The following is a 14,273-nucleotide window of genomic DNA, read 5'->3' on the forward strand; positions in this document are numbered from 1 at the left end:
TGTATTTTGGAAAATATGTAGAAAATATTTAGTGCAATAGTAAATCCTAGCCAGAAATCTGAATCACTGTTGCATGCTGATATTTTAAAATGATAACAGGATAGCCGAAATGAAAACAATTGCTGCAATTACAAAAGTGAAAAATAAGCAATTACAGAGCGCACTGCAAATGAAGTATCTTACACGAAAGCCATTCCAGTGTCAGAAGCTTTTTTTCTGCTGTTAGTTAAAAAAGTAGTAAGCTTTGTCATTTCTGCAAACCGCGACTGCAAAAATTTTTTTGAGTTACAGCTGCGGTTTAAAATAAATATTTGTTATTGTGCTCCAGTCAGTGGAATGACTAACAGTGCTCACCTTCTTGCAGTGCCCTGCATTGCGTATTTTGGATGTTTAAAAAGAGAATAATTGCTGTAACGATTGAAGAACTACTATCTTCCAGAAGAAAAGGCAGTACAAATATCGTTGCTAAGGCATCAGCTTGTTTTGCCTTTTCAGGTCACACAGTTCTTAAAAATAATTTGTAAGAGCACAAGGAAGAAAACCAATAGTAAGAGGGATGAGACAAGTCAGATGAGAAAAATATGAATTCTGTATTTTTGGGGGGTTTTGTGTTGCCTGTCTTTTTAGACCATTGTTTCAAAATTCTAATTTCTTTCAATTGGGATGGAAAGGATTTGGGAGAACCAATCCTACCTATGGTCAGAGGCATGATGTAACTTCACCCTTGCAATTTTAACAGATGTGAATCCGCTAGACCTGGTTTTGCCGTTCAACGTACAGAGAGTAAACAGTTACGAGCGTGCCATAAAGAGAGAGATTTTCTTTTCTGATTGTTTTGTAGAGTAGTTGTGCACTTATAACTTCTGAATTCTCGCTTGGATGTGGGTACGTGTCATTGCTGGCTGAAGGGATGCATGCACTTTGCACAGTTATTTGGGGAATGAAAGGTGCCCTCTACTGGATTCAGTAGCTTGAATACTACAGAGCCGTGGGATTTTCAGCCTCCGAGTAGTGTTAGGCATCTGGATCCAGCAATGGCCTACTGTCATCAGGTTGCCAGAAAAATTATTGAAAGTAACTTTCTTTCTGCTATATGCATGAATCACCAAAGTCGCTTCCAAATCTTTCAAGCAGAAGCATTATTGCATATTTTCCACGATTGAAAAATACTGCATAATTAATGTACTTGGGCTTTGAAGCCCTGCCCAAGTCACCCAGTTCCCAGTAGCGGTTTATAAATTACTGTTACTGTTATTATTTTAGTTCCTGTGGTCTCACCCTTCTTCCTTTCCCTCCCCTGTTGTTTGCCCAGTGGTTTCTCCGTCCTGTTCTACTCTGGCGACCTGGCCTGTTCTACTGGAGGACTTTGCCTTATAACGCTGTCCTTTTTCTTTTGCATGCTGCCAAAGGAGTATGGACGCGGTGTTGGCGGAGTCTCATTTTGGGTGTAAAGATACCCCCCTCGAAGCCGTATCGATCTGTTACATGGCCTGCAGTGTTTTTAACAATGCACTCTCTGTGTAACACTGATTCATTTTAGTTGTTGTTTTCCAACAGTAGAGACAACCACATGGTGCATCACTGAAAGCGCGTCATTGTTGTTGTTGTTGTTGAGTAGTGGCATAACGAGTAGTGCAAGTAGGAACGAATGCGCTGTGTCTCAGTTATGATATATGAAAACCGGTATCATATACACGGTCGAAGAAAATACAGGTATTTGAGATCTTATTTTAATACCTTATCAGAATATATGAGTGGCAAAGAAGGAAACAGTATTCAGGGAAAGAGGGTGAAGGTATCCTATACAGTGGTTCTTTCATGACAGACATCTTGATACGAAAATTAAAAACACTAGTTTGAGCAAAAACTGTTCAGAACACTTCAGTCATTAATACAGAAAGCTTTTCATTTATGCCCGATCATGAGAAATACCTACTTTGCCAATTTGAAAAGTTAATTTCAGTAAAAAATGTTGATTAAGTGTTCATCAAAGTTCTTCTTCCCATGTAGCAGTATGTGCCTTCCCTTGCTGTTCTCTGTTTTCTCCTTCCTAAATGGAACTGGCAAACATCTGGCTATTTGCAAACTACTTCCCATTAGCCCTTTTCCTTATCATATCCAATTGATCTTTAATAAATTAAATTTATATTAGAAAGTAGAAGCCTCATGGTGTTTCTCAGAGAGGCCACATGCATTCTTGATGGGTCGGTGTTGAAGACCAAGACTCTTGCGCGAGCATCTCTCAGTGGACTGCAGCCATTGATTGTGGTCTGACAGCGAGGAAAGGGGTAGTTGGCTGCCCTCAGAGGTGAGTTTGCGTAGTTGGAAAAGGCAGAGTTACTCTGGCTTTGAGGGAGATATGCTGAGGAAGGTTAAATACAAATAAACCAGTAAAACTGTTTGCGCTTTGCATGTTAGGTCAGAACTAAGTTGTCTCTTCTGTGCATCAACTTGTTGCAATCTAAACCCTTCGTATGGAAATTTTTCAGCGTGTTGGGTTTTGGTGCCTGGAACAATCCTGTTTCATCCGTAGCGTTACTGAGGGGTACCGTAAGGGGGTTTTGAGTGGTCTTGAAAGTAAAATACCACATCTATATTTTCTTCAGTAGCATACTTTTTAAATACAATAGACGTAAAGTATGCAAATGCGATTATCCTCTACAACAAAAGCCTTTCGTATTTGGACCGGTGTCAGACTTCACAGGTAGTAGTATTTTGGTGATTCACCTTCTGCCCAGTGACAGTTTCAGTGTGCGAGTGTACGCGAGTGTATGTTGTGCGTAGGTGCACAGATCAGTATAAATGCAGACTCTCATCTGCTAGAATAAGCTTAATATAATTGTTGATCAGACACAAGTTTCTTTTGAGTTGGTCTTTTTTTTTTTTTTAATATGAGGTTAATTCTGAAAAGCTCGCAATATATGTGGAAGTTATTTGTGAAAAATATTAAAACAAAGAGTTGACTGGCTAAAAAAGGGTAATTTGAAGGGTTATCGGATTGTCTTTATTTTCAAATTCTGGCATTCTCTGTTAATAAGTTTAGAAAAGAAAGACTGTACTCGGAAATGGATCGGCTGTACAGAATCCGTAACTTCTGCATTTCGTGCAATATATAGAAGAGAATTGTGGCATGGAGAGATTTTTAGGACAACTGTTTGTAATTGAGAAGGTTGAAAGGGGGAGGAGAAGGAGTAGGATTCAGGTGAATGGTCCGAGTTAATTGCTCTTCTACCAGTATCCCCCGTACTTCAAGTAGAATTTTGCAAGAGATTTGGAAAGCATCCCATCTGCTTTCCAAATACTTTAAAATTTGAAATTGTGTCCCTATTTCTCAGATAGCGTCCTTCCCCAGGAGGTTAAGTACCTTTGGGAATTTTGCCTGCTCTGCCTTTGAGGGAGAATTTAAGAACTACCTAAGGAAAGGGAAGTACCTCAGTTACTACATTCTTCTGCAGTTGCCCTCTGCCAGCGTTGGGCAGTCTTGGTGCTCCTCTCTTTGCCTCATTGCTTAAGAGACAGACGGTCTTTTCTTAAAGCCTGCAGACGCCACCGCTGAGGACTCCTGCGTATCCCAGTGAGAAGGAAGAACCTTAGTCGTGCCTTGAGAATGACTTTCTCGGCAACCTCAAAATCTATCCCCTCTCCTGTTTTACGCAAAACCATCCGCTTTTACTTACAGTGAGATCCTGATGGGTCAGCCTCTAACCGTCTCGGTTATGGATCAGATAGACTAATACGCTCAATTATAACAAAGCTATTTGTCATTGTTTTTACAGCCTTATTTTGTGTGGTCTGGGAAAACCTCAGTAGCAGATAAGTTTGGGTTTTCTTTGTGGAGGTTAAATGCTAGTGACAAGACTGAAAAATTCAGCCGGGCCCTGTAACCTGGCCTTCTCCAGCGTAGCTGGCATTGCTCAGAATTGCCATTTGGGGACTGAGAAAAGAACAGGTGGTGATAAGTAAAAGGAGGTGCCTTTGGGGGAGGAAGGCAGATGGTTCCCTGTCGCCCCTATGTGATAGGCATTTGACAAGTACTCAGGCACCAAAAAAAAAAGGAGCGATTATTGAATGCTGTATAAAGAAGAATCATAGACTGTAAACAAATATGCCACGTTATTTAGAAAACAATTTCAGAACGTTACTTGAGATGCACTGTATCACCTTCAAAATTCCAAAGTCAGTGTAGTACACTGCGTGATTTTTGTACTTTTACGCTGCAAAAGGTAGTGGTTGCTGTTCTGTGCCATCCTCGTGAGCTGTGTAGGAGTGAGATCTTGAAGTGAATGAATTGAATACGCTGCTGGTATCCAGTAGTGCACCACGTCAAGATTTTTTGCAGTGGAACTATCCATTCCTTTCAACTTAAATTTTTCATGGAAAATAGTTTATATCCAAGCAAGGATATTCTGCATGTGAATTAATATTACCAGCATAGGAAACAAGGAGGAGGAATTAGAAGTCAGCATGTAGAGCTGTGAGGCCTTTGGGATTGCAGAGGTGTCTCGGGATGCTCCGAGGGATGGATGCAGGCTCTTTCGGAAGGACGGGGCAGGGAGGCAAGGAAGAGGGTCATGCTGTACGCAGAGGGCTGACTCAAATGCACGTAGCTTCGCCTCGGAGAGAGTGATGAGCCAGCTGATAGCTTATGCCGAAAAATCAGAGGATGGAAGGACAACATTGTTGTGCGTGTCTGCTAGAGACCAACTAATCAAGGGGAAAGAAGTAGACGAAGCCGCCTTTACACAACTGGAGATTGCAAGCCCTGATGTTTATGTGGGTTTTTTACCATCTGGCGTGCGCTGGAATGGCACCTTGGAGGTGTGGCAGGTAATGGAGGTGGTTTCTGGAGTCGGCTGAAGAGAATTTGTTGAGAGAGGTTCTATGTGTCTGACTGGATGAGTAGTGGAGGTGAGGTGTTGGACCTGCTCTCCAGGAGCAGAAAAGGACTGATCAGAGATTGAAAGGTCAGAGCAACCTTGGGAGCAGTGATCATGAGATGCTTGAATTTAGGCTTCTAGGAGAACTGAGCAGAGCAAATCGCAGAATTACAGCCTTGGACTTCAAGACAGGAGATTTCGACTTGTTCAAGGATCTTTTTGTCAGGTTCCCATGAGTGATTGTGTTGATGGGCAAGAGGCAAACCATTTGGTCCTGAAGGGACAGTCTTCTCAAAGCACAAGAATGGTCTTTTCCAAAATGCAGGAATTTGAGCGTGCGTGTCGAGGAGACCAGTAGGGATAAAGGCGCTCCTAACTGAGCTCAAACACAAGAAGAAAGTACGTAGAAGTTGGAAGCAAAGACAGAAAAGTGAGGGACATTGCCTGGATGTTCTGGGTTGGAACTGGGAAAGACAAAAAGCACAGCTGGAGCTGGGAAGGTTCCAGGGAAGGTCATGGAGCAAATCCCCCTGGAAGCCATGTTATGGTACATGAAAGAGATGATGATGACTGGGAAAATCCAGCATGGTTTACCAAGGGCAAATTGTGCCCGCCTATCCCAGTAGCCTTCTAAGATTAAACGGTTCGCCCTGTGGTCGAGGGGAGAGAAGTGAATATTGTTCAGGACACCGTCTGCAGCACCGTCCCTGCAGCTAAACTGGGGAAATACAGACTGGATGGGTGGATGGTGGGGCCTGTGCAGAGCCGACTGGCCCAGCAGGCTCCCAGCCTTGTGGTGAATGGGGTGAAGACTGACCGGCAGCCCAGGTCGTGAGCGGCATTACCCAGGGCTTGATTCTGGGTCAGAGAGGGTTTCATAGCTTCATCCGTGACCTGGATGAGGGGACAGGTTTGCAGGTTCTACCAGACTGGGAGGAGCAGCAGATACACCGGCAGAGAAGGAGACCCACCAGGCTGGAGAAGTGGGCTGGTGGGAACCTCAGGGTTCAACACTGACCCGTGCGGAGTCCTGCATCAGGGTCGGAGTGACCCCTGCAGTGGTGGGGGCTGGCTGCCGGCTGCCTTGAGGGCAGCTTTGTAGAAGAGGACTTGGTGGGAGGCAGGAGGTCGAGGGATGTGATTGTTTCCCCCTACTTTGTACTGGTGAGAGGACATTAGGACAGTTTTAAGCTTCTCAACACAAGACAGACGTTGGCATGGTGGAGACCTCCCAAGATGATTAGGGAGCTGGAGCAGACGATGTACTGAGGTGTACTGTGACTCTGAGAGAGGTGAGTTGGATTATTCCTGAAGACTGGAAGCCTAACAGCATCTTACTGCTCAACCAGCTGATGGAGGGCATAGAGCAGGTGGAGGTAACAGGAAAAGACTGCAAAAAGGGAATTTCCGATCAGATAAACCAGTTTCAAAGCGAGGGTAGTTGCAGTTGGAACAGGTTGCCCAGGGAGGTTGGGAAATCTTGGAGATACCCAAGACACACCTAGACCTGAGCGACCTGGTCAGAGGTGGCTGCGCTCTGTGTGAGGGGTGCATAGATGAGCTCCTGAGATCCCTCCTAACGAGTAGCATTTTATGATTCAGAGACACTGTTGGTCTGAGAGGTAGGAATGGACCTCATTTATCTCTTTGTATATCTCTTAATGTAATAGTCAAATTATGGCGATTTTGGGGTCCATATTTCCCTGCTGATCTCCTTATGAGAAACATAAACCTCTGGTATTGGTGGCGCAGTTCGACACTACAAACCAAATTTGATTCAAGTGTAACACCACTTCAGTTGCACCGTATGATATTAATTCCTCCGCTGAATTGCATTATGTGAATCCTAATTCTGAGAGAGTTTTAAAGACATCATTAATTGACCTAGATTGGTACTTTCTTCGTGTAATTAAATTCTGTCCGGGACCATTGCCGCATGAGTAATTTAATTTTATGTTGGTACTTCTCTGCCAGAGTTTGGCCACGAGCTATCTCAAGTCTGACAGGAGTGAAATGAGGTGGACCAGACCTGGTAGGGTACGGTGGGGATTCCTTGACCCGCAGCAGGGTGGAGAACATCAGAAGTCTGGTCAGAGCTTTTTGGAGTCACCACGTTTCAGCTAAGATTGTCCCCAAAACCTGACATTTCTATACCCAAGTGGTATTGAATTGTTTCAGGTTACTTCAGGCTCAGAGATTTCGGTGGATCGGATTCCGCTTTTAGTCGAGGGGAGCTGAAATATCTTCTGAAGCCAATCAAAAAAATTCCCAGCTGTAGCTGGATTTCCAACTTCTTGTTAGTCAAACCTTGGGTCCTTTTTGCTTAACTTGTAGAGTGTCGAACCTTTGCTTTTTTCAGGCTGTTTCTCCACTTTGATAACCCACTCTGAAATTCTAAACGCGCCCTTTGGTGCACTTGCAGCCCTCCTGACTTTGCATTCGTTTAAACCTTACGAGCATTTTCTCTGCTCCATCATCTCTGGGTTGTTAAAAAAACCCAACACGTTGTATCATCACTCAGCATACCCTCCTGTACGCCCCAGTGCGATATCACCTTTCCTCTGACACCGAAGCACTGCGAACTACGCCGCGTCTGAGTTTTCCAGCCGGTTATGAATCCACTTTTGTAGTAGCCTCGTCTGGAACGTATTTTGCTTGCTTTTGAAAATGTCACGCGAGGCAATGTCAGAAGCCTTATTTAAATCAAGGTATATGAAATACTCGGCATTTTCCATATCTGTAAGTTCCATTATTCTGTTGTAGGAGGCAAATATAACTTCTTTTTGACAAATTTTGGCTTCTGCTGAAAGAAATCCAAAGTTGGCACTGACAGGCTTGCGCTCTGATTTGAAAAACTCGATTGCACTTCTGGGTATTTTCCATTTGTAAAAATTTACATAAATTTAACTTCTACCCTTGTGTGGTTCAAGCCCAGAGGCAGACAACTTGCGTGTTACTTCAGGACCTATTTTGGATGCTTTCACAGATATCAAATGTAACTTCTCAGGCTCTCTCACATCTTACAGAGGTAATTTTTTTAGAGTCTTTTGTATACGGTCACATATTGTGAATCCAGAACGTTGTCAAGGTAATACAGTAAATGTTTTCTCAGTCCATGGAATTCTGTGGAGTTCTCAGAGACTATAGAAGTATTGAAAAATATGTAATGTCAGAGCAAGATGAAATAAGTCCGTTGAATGAAAGAGAAGGACTCTGTTGGGTATTCTTCCTGAAGACTGCTCTGTTTCTTCACTCGAACAGAAGTGTCTTTGTGTTCTTTCTCTCTCGTACAATTTTATGTGTCCTAATTCAAGGAAAATGGGAAGAGGTCTCCGTGGGCTTACATGAGGGGCTTTCAGAAATCTTAGCGTCCACCAGCAAAGAAAAATGATTTGTAGATAAAAACCGAATAGTAAGGCTGCAACCCCTTCTTGCGGCCAAGAATTCAAATTTCCTGTAAAGAGGAAAAAGTACTGGAAAGAAATGAGTCGTGGATCTCAGGGGAGCAGGACGCAGTAACGAACTTGCGGAGGGCACCCAACTCTGCCAGGATCGAAAACCTGGTGAGACGCCAGAGAATCGCCTCTGGTCTCTTGTAGGAGGATGGAAAATCCACTACGATGAGTATCTGCAGAGACAAGACTAGCAGGAGAATTTCCTCTCCCCTCAGGTGGTCTGCCCGCTTTTGTTATCGTATATCAACATATATCCACGGGCGGTTTTTTCACTCAGCAGACTTACGGCTTTGTTGCCGTATTGAACGTGATATCCATACAGTGTTTATCACGGTTTATGTCAAAATCTGCCTCTCAAATGCAGAGAATAATACAGGAGGTTATGGGACTGTGATGTTTGAGCCGAGTATCTTCTATATGTTATATGCCATTTAAAAGAGTTTGAGTATTGGCGGTGGTTACCGTAGTATAAAATCCACGCCGTTTCCTCACACACCACTCCACGTGCACGTAAGCTCTTATGCGTGCGCACGCATCGTCACACGTATCAAAAGAATTTGCATGCACAAATACTCTTTTTTTTTTTTTTTTTAAATGAGAGAGTTGTAGGATACTACAACTCTGCAAAAAATCTAAAAGCAGTGAGTGTACAAATACGACCTCGGTACTGATTGCCCAACGAAGTTTTAAAAAATATCGGCAGTGCTTGTGAGTAGGTGAGAGCTTTTCCAGCTCAGTCACTGTCTTAGAATATCGGAGTGGCTTCGTGTGAATGATAGATGAACAGCTTGTAAGGCTGGTTTTGAAAGTTGTTTTAGGAACATAAACAGCATCTGAAATGGCAAACTGACTTCAAAGAGTGTTTTGTAAAACCAAAGCCAAACTCTGAGAATATTTTGTTAGTGGTTGTGTACACTTCATTGCTAATTTTCTGTAAACATAACAGTATGTTCTCCTCTTTAATGTCGAAAGACTTTTTTTTTTTCTTTGGTTTAATTTTGATTTTAATTTGCATTACTTAGCTAGTCTTCCTCAGTGAAAGTCAGCATTTGTGTTTGTCGTGGCTGCACGTATGTTCAAAGTTGTCAAAAAGCTGGTTTAATTCAGTTTAGTTTCATCTCTTGACTCAGTCCCTGTTTTAAAACATGACCTTTATTTATTCCCTCTTTCTGGCCCCTGCTTATATATCGTCAAACTGATTAAACTAAACCACAGCAGATCTCAAGCTTCGTGAATTGTAACTTCATGAAATGGGACCTAACCAGCTCTCTCGCTCGGCGTTCAATAGACTATTCATGTTTAAAGCTGGCATGCGCGTTAAATAAATTGCTCTAATTTAGATTAAATTAGTGATAGATTAATGCTTGCCAGTGCGCGGTGAATTGCAGGGAGGCATAACGAAAGTTACAGGATGCTTTGATTGCGCGTACTAGTTTTCATTTCTTGTTTTATGACTGTATTTACAGTCGACTTGGCAAAGAAACGTGAAGCCTCCCGAAGGTGTTCGTATCGGGCCGCGTGCACCGTGACTTCAGCTGAAGTCAGCTCAGCGCACGTATGGGTTATGGCGATTGCTACTTACGCCGTTTGAAACGCTTGGGCTGCTGTTCAATTTTGGTTTTCACGAGTGACGTTAATGGCTAAAAGGTACTTGCGTTAAAAGAAATTATGCATCATATTGTAAAGAAGAACGCTACGTAAGGAATGTTAGGGGGAAGCAGAGAAAGAACCCGGAGGAGCAAAATGCCTCGATGTATTTTGAGAAACATTCAACACATACTAATACGTGTTTTCTGCCCTTCCCCCGTATTTAGTCTATATTTATTGTACCACAGCAGAAGTGGAATGAACCAGGATGCGTATACGCTGTATGAGAACTGCGAAACGGGCTCAAGGGCTTTGAGATCACCTCTTCTGGGTCATCCTGAATTCCCAATAGAGTTTCTCGGTCCAGTAAAAGTCTCTTTGCCACCAGAAAGGCTAACAAAAGCAAATACACTCACCATAATATCACTTACCAAACCCACCAAGTTAATTTTCCATTTATTCTCTTATATTTTATAAAACTGTCGTTTCTGGCAGCTTGGCTACCGCCATACTAGGTAATATATTGCCAGCAGTGGTTGGTACCAGGAACCAAAGCTGGCTGCGGCTCTGAAATGGTTTTAAGCAAATGCGAGTGTGTTCAGGGGGGCCGGCTACAGTTGTTGAGCGTCGGCCGGTTGTTCCTCTGCCTGTACGTGGCTTCTAGTTATAGGCGGAAATAAAAATAATCAGGGTGACGGACGTCAACTGTAGGTATCAGATGCATTCATTGCGTCACGATGGATGCTTGGGTTTCGTGGGTTTTGATTTTTTTTTTCTTTTTTAGATGAAGAGTGTAACGGCAGGATTAGCTTTAGCTTGTTACCTGTCACGACTACCAAAGGCATTTCCTCTGCCTTTATTATTCATAAACAGGATCGTGAAGATTGACGCAAGGAGCCTTAATTTGTAATTGATCCTAGCCTCGTGTCGTAAAGGAAAATATCACATTTTGGCAGGCTCGCGCCAGAGGGGGGAACAACCGTGCGGATACGGCCTTAATTGGTTGCTTATATTTCAAAGTTGCTAAATTATACAGGAATATCAGAGACAGCTGAATGCCATTTGGAGAAAAAGGGAGAAGGGTTGGTTTACAGTTTGGTTGCATGCGTAATAGGATTCGTACCGTTGAATATTTGAATCCGGGAGAAGACTCTCTCACTTCTGATGTCCTGTATTTTTCCAGTTGACAACCTGAATAGGCTTGTGGGTTTTATACCGTAAGGAAATCCAATAAACATGCAGTCATTTTTAATAACGTGCATTCAAATTTGCCTAATTTTGGTATTGAAACTAACTGCAAATTGTCATTCTTCTCACTGCATTAGAAATATCCTGGTGTGGTATTTTCTGGTTTTTTTGATTGTTTCCTCTCTCCTATCACCTCTCTCCCCTCCAAAAAACAAGGAGCCTAATAATCGTGGAGCCAAAGTCTTTAAAAGACAAATGGATTCGGAGTGCTTTTCCTGTTGACACGTTACTACTGAAGGGGCTAAAGGAAAATAAGGAGAAACAGGAAAGCGGTACGTGGGTCTGCTTTTCCGAGTCCGAGCCACAGAGCTAACAGGGGCCACGGACATTTCACCCTGGGACTAGAGTCAGCGTCCTCACTCACGCTTTTCGGCAGCACCGTTTTACGTATGACTGCTTTTTAATCCCGTTGCTCGGAAGTTTCTAGCAGTGGGGAACGCTGAGTAACCGCAGTTCGTGCCCCTCTTGCTGTAGACTTTGCTCGTGGACGTTTGGGGAATCACCTCTCGGTTTTGTGGGCCTGCGATGTGCGTACCAAATTCCCAAGCCTCTGTGCTGGTGAAAGAAGTTGTCTTTTAAAAATGCTGCTGGGGTTTACTATTTCTGCTAGAATTAGAAATAGGAAGAAGCAAGAGAACGTTACCCGGCTCTTTAAAAACAGAAAGTAAAAAAAATCTTAATGAAGAGTTCAGAAGATTGGCTTGCGTGTCCTCGATGTGAATTCCCAAACATCCTGATACCTCATCTAGTTTCTAGAAAAACTGTGGGCCTGAGGTAGCGTGTAAATGGTGAGGGAGTGGAAAGGAGTAGAAAACCCCCCGGTACCATATTGCTCTATCCATGGTTATAGCCTAAAAGAGGAAAGCGGCCTTCAAGAGGAGAGCTGGCGTTTGCTTATATCTTCTCTCCCTTAGAAAAATAAATAGGCTGCATTAGGTATGTATAAGAAACAAGTAGTTAAATAAGTCGATGTTTGATAAAGAGATTAGCAGAAACGAGTTTTCTCTAAGATATAACCGTGTAGGCTAACATTCCGATAAATCCCGCGTACTGCTGGCACGCATCAACGCGGAGGTCCTACATGAGATGTTGTAGCCTCTGCGGTCATTTCAATAAAATATTTCAGTTTAAAATCAAGGGTTAGCAAAGCTACCTACAAGAAGGAGCAGGAATTGCACCTGGTGGATTAGCAACCGCAGCTCGAGGATGGGTTCGTTCATTCTGGTTTAGGCTGTTAGTGAGAAAAGAGAGAAGGAGAGCGATTACCCTGTGGTGGTTCTTGGAAAACCACGTCTTTTAATTAGTCGAGTAGTGTGGTTCGATCGTGGTACCGGTGTATTGGTACCGCTCTGCCGTCAAAGCGGTGATTTAGCCCGAAACCCGGCTGCTTGAGGTTGTTATTGTTAATTATTTGTAGCCTTCGCAGAATTGCCAGCAACTGCGGCCCTGTTACCTTGGGTACGCGACCCGTGAGCGCGAAGCCAACGACGCTGCGCAAACCGCGCAAGGTGAGGTGGACATGGAGGCGCGGGGAAGCGATTTGCTCCGGGGGATCAAACGAGTTATTGGCGGAGTCCCAGCGAAACTTGAGACCGAGGGAGCGATCTTGCCTAACTCTTCTAATATGCAAATGGCTCCGCACCCTGTAAAAACGAACGCTTTCCAAAAAGATGCGGTATTTTTTATTAGGAACTCTTCCGTAGCAAGCTTTGCTCAAATGGAGCACATCTGCTTTTGAAATAAAATCGTTGCTTTCCTGTTACGAGGTATTAAAGTCAAACTGCAGCATATTGTTGCAGGCTCTGCTGTTCTTGAGAGAGTTTTATTCTGCAGAAGAGTTCAGTTTATGAATATTTACATTAAGAGAATAAACCCACCCGGGGTTCTTTTGATGCATTTTCATGCACTTTTACTGCCTTAGGGTCATATGTGCGTTTTGTTTAGGGGTTTTGACTCTCTTTTCTCAAGGAGTGGTTATTAAAAATAACTTAAGTCTTTAAAAAAAAAAAAAGAATTTTAAGATTGCTATATGCATTTTGCAATATGTAGTTACTGTTTGAATTTCTTTCCAATAACAAAATCTGTTTTGAAGTAGTTAGTTTTAAACTCCTCGGGGATAGGTAGAGCTACATTTGGCTTTTTTCCCTTCTTTTTTACAATGTGAGTCTCGTGATCAAAATGCATGCAGGGGTTGGTTTTTTGTTTTTTTCTTTACATCCTCCCCTGAAACCATCGGTATCTGATCGAAACCGCGGGGCTCCTGCTCAGGTCTGTAGGAGAGGCTGCCTTCCTCTGCGGACTCACCGCTGCGTGTAATGCGTCAATAAGGTCCGTCACGCCTTTTTAATGCTTGTTTTATGAGACAGGAAAAAAATCAAATTGTTTCCTCTACACCAAAGCATTTCATCGCGAAATGAAAATGGGAGGGGTGTTCTTTATCAGAATGGATTTTATGACTTCCTTTAAAAAACAGGCTCATGGGCAGAACGTGTTTATCAGTATATTTATATCGTCCCAATTTATTCAGTGCCCATTTTACATTAGAATATAGAGCCAAACGAATGCTTAAAAATCCTAATCGGTGAGTATCGGTTAGGAATTTGCGGGTGCGTATTTTTGGTGAGCTGCTTGAAGTAGTATGCGTCGGCTGAAGAGTAAATAACAGTTCTCATTCCCAGTGGTAATGGAAATTAATCTAAGGCAATTAAAAAATAAAATAAAAAAAAAAGCAAGCATTTTGCCAGCCTGCTTTAGGCAAAAAAACATAGGCATCGAGAAAGAAGTAAGCAAGCATCTCTGTTTCATTTTATGAAGAAAACGAGTTGCTTTCGTTTAGGGGAGGGAGTGTTCCTCGGGGTGAGGGATTGCATTGGGGTTTTTAAGTCTGCCAGAGACAAAGTTGTCTGAGAGCTGTGTGGGGTTCTCGTCCTCAGTCCTCTCCCTTCCTCGAGGTGATCAAGGGAACTGCTTGTATGAAAAAATAGTTGATTCGGGATGACAAAGCAGCAAAACGTTTTATAGCACTGAAAAGAGGAGGAGAATTCTGCCCGGGTTTAGCTCCCCGTAGGTTGAGATGAACGCCCAGCGCCCGGGAGATGCTCCGGTG

At 43.1% G+C, this 14,273-nt stretch overlaps 1 protein-coding gene across 10 annotated transcripts in view; it reads left to right on the forward strand.

The window, feature by feature from the left end:
- The window catches only part of NEO1 (neogenin 1), a 203,405-nt gene that overhangs the window by 130,509 nt on the left and 58,623 nt on the right, over window positions 1–14,273 (forward strand). The window lies entirely within an intron of this gene.

This window comes from Grus americana, chromosome 10 (assembly GCF_028858705.1).
Source record: "Grus americana isolate bGruAme1 chromosome 10, bGruAme1.mat, whole genome shotgun sequence".
Lineage (NCBI taxonomy): Eukaryota > Metazoa > Chordata > Aves > Gruiformes > Gruidae > Grus > Grus americana.